The sequence below is a fragment of the Tupaia chinensis genome, unplaced genomic scaffold, assembly GCF_000334495.1.
Source record: "Tupaia chinensis unplaced genomic scaffold, TupChi_1.0 Scaffold000196_1, whole genome shotgun sequence".
Taxonomy (NCBI): Eukaryota; Metazoa; Chordata; class Mammalia; order Scandentia; family Tupaiidae; genus Tupaia; species Tupaia belangeri.
In genome coordinates this window covers 1,017,753-1,024,633 of record NW_006159671.1, presented here as the reverse complement: position 1 = coordinate 1,024,633, position 6,881 = coordinate 1,017,753, and the positions used below count along the sequence as shown (strand labels likewise).

Sequence of the window (6,881 nt, the reverse complement as noted above, 5' to 3'; positions counted from 1 at the left end):
GGCCGGCCCATGTGGGCCGGCGCAGAGGCCTGCTCCGCCCGCCCGGTGCCAGCGCTCGCTCGGCGCACGGGTTCCCTGGGGCTCCATATACCTTTTAAAAATGAGCTTAAACTCTGATAATCATATAAAAACATCAAAAGAAACTATAGTCCATTATCTCCCTTATAAATATAGTCACAAAAATCCTCCATGATATACTTTTAAATGAAATTTATAATGTTGAAGAGAATTATACAACATAATCAAAGTGGAATTTATCCCGAGATTCCAAGCTTGGTATAATATCCAAAAATCAATTAGTATAATACACCACATCAATAGAACAAAGGATGAAAACTACATTATCTTCCCAATAAATACAGAAGTAGCATGTAAAGAATCTCTCCATTATATAAACACTGAAAACCTGTGAATAAAAAGAAACATCCTTAACCTGATTTAGAAAAACATCTACAAAAAGGGAACTTAACCCGTAGCTAACATACTTCGTGGTGAAAACTAGAAACTTTAACCCCTAGATCAAGAAAAATACAAGCATGTTTATTCTTCTCACATCATTAGATATTGTATTGCAAGTTCCAATGAAGGCAATTAGACAAGAAAATAAAATATATGGCATCCAAGTAGGAAAAGAAGAAATAAAATTAATATCTCTATTTGTAAATGAAATAATATTGTATGAAAAAGTCCTTAAGAATCTACTAAAAAACTGTAAGAATAAAGAGGTTAGCAAGGTTGCAGGACACAAGACTGATATGCAAAAATCAATTCCATTTCTATATAGTAGCAATGAGCAAACAGAAAATGAAATTAATAATTGCATTTATTTTTTTGAGAAGTTTTTGTTATAAGGCACGTGTGCTTGCCAGAAAGACAAAGATAGAGAAACAGAAAGTGAGAAAACACCCCCTAGGGGATGGCCAAACCACAATCTCTTCTCCTCCATTCTCCTGTCGGGATCTTGGGCACGCACGTATACATGCCCGGCATGAGTTTAAGTCACTGGATCCAGGACTCAAATCGTAGTCGACTACATGGGAGTCCAGGGACATAGCCATTACACCAACTGCTGGTCCCAAAAATTGCATTTATAATAGCATCAGTCAATCAATCAATAAAACAGGGTCACTCTCTTTCTAGAGGTTAAGTGGATTCCACATGGTTGACTTTAAATATCAGCCCTGACAGCTTGAAAAACATGCCTAGCACATGTGCATGAGTGCTCAAAATCCCAACAGACTGAAGAAATAGAGACGGTATCATGGTGTGACCATGCCTCATTGGGAATGCTTTCTCCCTCTCCCACTTTCTGCTGAGCACATGTATCTGCTGGCAAAAATGAATGAGGTATTAGTAGATGGCTTAATGGTTATGTTGCTGGACTCCTACTTGGTCAACCACAGTTCTAGTCCTGGACCAGGTGGCTTGAAATGCACGCTGGGCACATGCTGTGCCCAAAATCCCGAGAGGAGATTTTCGTAGAAGGGACTGTGGCAAGGCATCCCCAGTGGGAGGGAATGATTTCTCACTTTCTGTTTCTGTCTCTCTGGCAAGTGCATGCACCCTATAGCAAAAATCTCTCTAAATAAATAAATAAATAAAAATAACAGAGAGTAGCCAAAGCAAGAATGGGTTAAAGTCACAGTGGTAGTGATGGTTCTGGAGGTGGCAAGAAGGATAACAAGGACAAGAAAAAGAATTATGAACCTCCTGTTCCAACTAGAGTGTGTGTGTGGGGGGCGGGGGGGGGGAGGGAGAGAAGAAAACTAAGGGATCAGATGCTATCAACAAACTGCCACTGGTGACACCTCATACACAGTGCCAGTTAAAGTGATTGAAATTAGAATTAAAGATTATCTTCTCATGGAAGAATCCATTAGAAATCAGGAACAGATGAAACCATTAGAAGAAAAGCAAGAGGAGTAAAGATCAAAAGTAGATGACCCTGAGGACCCTGATATTGGTAAGAAACTTAGAAGAGATCATTGATGACAGTCATGCTATCACATCTACATCTCTAGGCTCAGAACATATGTTAGTATTCTTTCATTTGTCAACAAGGACCTTCTGGAACCAGGCTGCTAGGTCCTGCTCAACCACACAGTGCCTGCAGTGATAGGGCTGCTGATGGATGACACAGATCCTTTGGTCACAATGATGAAGGTGAAAAAGGCCCCACAGGACACCTATGCTGATATTGGAGGGTTGGACAACCAAATCCAAAAGATTAAGAAATCTGTGGAGCTTCCTCTCACGCACCCTGAGTATTATGAAGAGATGGGTATAAAGTTCCCTAAAGGATCATTCTCTATTGTCCCTCTGACACAGGTAAAACCTCATAAGCCAAAGCAGGTGAAAACCAAACTTCAGGGGACCAGCAGTTAGCGGAATGGCTGTGTTGCCGGACTCCCACGTAGTCGACCACAGTTCGCGTCCTGGACCCGGTGGCTTAAAACTCACACTGGGCGCATGTGCGTGCATGTCCAAGATCCCGAGAGGAGAATGGAGGAGAAGGGATTGCAGCGTGGCCATACCCCCTGAGGGGTGATTTCTCACTTTCTGTCTGTCTCTCTCTGTCTGTCTGGCGAGCACATGAATCCTATAGCAAAAAACTCTTTTAAAAAAAAGACCAAGAAGACGAAGAAGAAGAAGACAACGACGACGACGGCAAAAAACTCTTAAAAAAAAAAAAAAGACAACCAAGAAGACGAAGACCAAGAAGAAGAAGACAACGACGACCACCACCACCACCACCACCACCACCAAACTTCAGTCACTTTCTTGAGAGTTGTTGTTTCTCAACTTATTCAGAAGTACCTGGGTGATGGACTCAAACTTGTACAGGAACTGTTTCAAGTTGCTTAAGAACATGCACCATCCATTGTTTTTATAGATGAAATTGATGCAACTGGGACAAAAATATATGATTCAAATTCCGGTGGTGAAAGAGAAATTCAGCTAACAATGTTGGAACTATTGAACCAGCTGGATGGATTTGATTCAAGAGGAGATGTGAAAGTTATTATGACCACCAACTGAATAGAGACTTTGGATACAGTGCTTATCAGACCAGGCTGCATTGATGGGAAAATTGAGTTTCCCCTACCCAATGAAAAGACCAAGACATGCATCTTTCAGATTCATACAAGCAGGATGATGCTGGCCAATAATGTAACCCTGGACAACCTGATCATGGCTAAAGGATAACCTGTGTGGTGCAAAACATCAAGGCAATATGTACAGAAGCTGGTCTTATGGCCTTGAGAGAATGCAGAATGAAAATAAAAATGAAGACTTCAAAAATATCTAAAGAAAATGTTCTTAAAAAAAAAAAAAAAAAACAAGTACCCTTGAGGAGCTCTATCTCTAGTGAACACCATCACCTTCAGGAAAGTGGATAAAAGTTTCCCTGACATGGGTGAGGAACAAGGTTGGGCAAGTTCCCAGAAGAATCCATGTTCTGATTGATTTTTACTACAAACCTCTCATGTGTCTTCTGGAATTTGACATGGAGGATGTCCACTGGGCAGCTTTTGTCTGCTGCTCAGTGTGCAGCACTCTTCTTCCCAATAAAGCATGCTCTTTCACAAAAATAAATAAATAAATAAATAAAAGAATCCTATACTTAACATAAATAAATAAATAAATAAATAAATCCTATACTTTATAAAAGTTATGAAAAACTTATACTTTGAAAACTAAAAAAGAAAATAACAAAATGTTAAATGAAATAAAGGAAGACATAAATAAAAAGGAACCCCAGGATCATGGGTGAGACAATTTGATATTGTTATAACAATCCTCCCCTACATTGATCTACAGGTTTGATCGAAGCCCTATCAAAATCCCAGCTGACCTCCTAGAGGAAATAGACAGGCTGGTCCTAAAGCCCACATAGAAATTCTAGGGAACTAAAATAATGAAGACAATATTATAAATAAGTTAGATAACATACACTTCTCAATTTCAAAACTTACTACAGAGCTACAGCAATCAAAATAGTACTGCCATAGGATATGCATTTAGATCAATGAAAGAAAATTGAGAATCTAGAAATAAACCCTCTCTTTTATGGTCAACTGATATCTTCAACAAAGATATCAAGACAATTCACTGGAGGAACAATAGTCTTCAACAAATGGTACTGGGACAACTGGATATCCACAAGCAAAAAAAAAGTTAGATCTCTACCTCACATCATATAAAAAAAATTAATTAAAAATATATGAAAGAGCTAAACCTATGCAACTTTTAGAAGAAAAATCATAATAGAGGACCAGCGGTTAGCATAATGGCTATGTCGCTGGACTCCCACATAGTCGATCGCGGTTCGAGTCCAGGACCCAGTGGATTAAACTCACGCCGGGCGCGCGTGTGTGTGCATGTCCAAGATCCCAAGAGGGTAATGGAGGAGAAGGGATTGCAGTGTGGCCATCCCCTCTGGGAGATGATTTCTCGCTTTCTATCTCTCTGTCTCTCTCTGTCTGTCTGGTGAGCGCACGCGTAGTAAATCTTCGTGACTTTGAATTAGGCAATTAATCCTTTTCCTGTGGTCTCACTTTTCTGTTTCAGTTACCCATGTTCAACGGTGGTCCAAAAATAGGTGAGTTCAGTAAAAGGTATTTTGAGAGAGAGAAATCATATTCATGTAATTTTTATTGTACTATTTTGTTATAAATGTTCTATTTTGTTATTAATGATAACCTCTTACTACACTAATTTATAAATTAAAGTTTATCACAGGAATATGTGTACCGGGAAAAACATAGTATATATAGGGCTTGGTGTTATCCATTGTTTCAGATAGTCACTGAGGATCTTGAAACATATTCCCAAAGGATAACAGAAAACTACTGCAATCAAAAGGAGATAATAGGCTAGTTTTAAAAAGATATGCAGAGGGGCCAGCAGATGGCATGTGGTTAAGGCACTGAACTCCCATGTGGCTGACTAAGGTATGAGTCCTGGACCTGGCAGCTTGCTTTCTCACTCCCCCTTCCTCTCTCTTTCTCTGTCTCTCTCAGGTCAAACTGAAGAATAATAATAAATTAATCAAAAAAAAAAGATATGAACCCTCATACAATGCTAATAGGGATGTGAAACAATGCAATCACTTTGGTACATAGCCTGGCAGTTCCTCAAACAGTTAAATATATAGTTGCTACCTGATTCAGCAATTCCACAACTAGGCATACGTCCAAGAGAATAAAAACATATGTCCACGCAAAAACTTGTACATGAATGTTTATAGCAGCATAATACATAATAGCCAAAAAGTGGAAATAATTCAAATGTCCATTAAGTGGTAAGTGGATATATGTGTTATATCCATTCAAAGCTTATTCTGCAACATAAATAAATGAACTAGTGACACAAGCTACAGCATAAATAAACCTTGAAAACATTCTAAGTGAAGTCAGTCGGTCACAATGGATCATATAGTATACAATTTCCTTTTTATGATATGACCAGCAAAGGCAAATCTGTAGAGATTTTCTTAAGAGTGGAAACCAGGTCCTGTGTATCACCCATGGTCAGTACATTACAGATTCATAGTTGATCCTATATAGCATGCCTTGATTAGACGAAAGAAACTTGGAAGAGAGCATCATAAAATCCACAGGGGGAGGGGATCTATTGTCTATTTTTTTTCATACTTATTCTGCTTTTCAGTCAAGACTCAAGGTTCCTATTCAATAAAAAATGATCAGATGACTCTATTCAATCACCCTTGGTTTCTATCATAAACCTGCTAATGATGTAAAAGAAAATGGACTCAGATGACTCCATGTGGCAACATGAACTTTTTTGGTAACATCTTTCCCAAAGTGCAATTTTTTTTAATTCCACAAGAAAACTTCAACAGCTAGAGTTTTAAGACTTAGACAAGAAAAAAAAAAAGTGTATCTGCTAAGAGGTAGCCACTCAACATGCACTATCTTTTCTCGTCCTTATAGCAATCCTGCAAATAGACTACTACCCACAAATTATAGGCAATGAAATTGAGGCACCAAGACATTAAACAATGGGTGTCACAAAGCTAGAACTAAAACTCCAGCCTCCATCAGCCTGATTCTGAGGCCCATGCTTACCTGCTTTGTGAAGTTCTCCTTTGCAGTCCTTGAGAAAACATCTGAAGTTCTACACTCTATCCTTGGACATTAGAATGGCCCTTATACCAAGGAAGCCCTCACATGCAATCCACAGGCTAACAAGGCAAGGACAAGGCCTATTCATAATTATGAAGCTTGGAAAATATCTTTTCCCATCCGGAAGAATACCTTTGAACTAACCCATACCTCTTACAGACTTACGCATCACCTTGCTATATCTGGTTTGCCTCAGAAACAGCACATTGTGCTGACGACATTCCCAAAAAAGGATTATGATCCCTTAGAGACTGAGAGCAAATGCAACCATGAAAAAAAAAAAAAAAAAAAGACAGAACTACTGATCCTCACAACTGCTGAAATTTTGCAAGGAAAGATGCTCTGCTTCAGTCAAATTGCTCTATTTACTGCCACTTCCCACCAGGGGAAAAAAAAAACCTGCTTCTCCCTACATTTCCTCATCTCTGACTGTGTACTTTGTTCTTCATGCTTGGTATGTTCTTCCTTCCTTCTTTCCTCACCTGAAGGAAATCTGCTTGTTCTTAAGAGCCATTTTTCTATGTGGTCTTCCTTAACTACTGACCTACTGTACTGTATTCAGCAAACTTAACACCTTGACATCTTGAAATTAGCTACCCACTGATTTGTCACACTACTCACTATTTCTTCAGCTCATCTATTTTCTTCAACTTTTTATGTAGTCATGCCTTGCTTCCCACATCACCAAAATTTACTGTAAGGCCTTGGACAATTTCGTTTCTTAGATTTCCC

The 6,881-nt window shown here is 39.0% G+C and overlaps 1 protein-coding gene and 1 pseudogene across 1 annotated transcript in view; one reads left to right on the top strand and one right to left on the bottom strand.

Moving 5' to 3' along the window:
* The window catches only part of NELL1 (neural EGFL like 1), a gene marked incomplete in the record, with an annotated part of 909,119 nt that overhangs the window by 820,122 nt on the left and 82,116 nt on the right, over positions 1-6,881 (bottom strand).
* Positions 1,629-3,401, top strand: LOC106734714 (26S proteasome regulatory subunit 4 pseudogene; annotated as a pseudogene).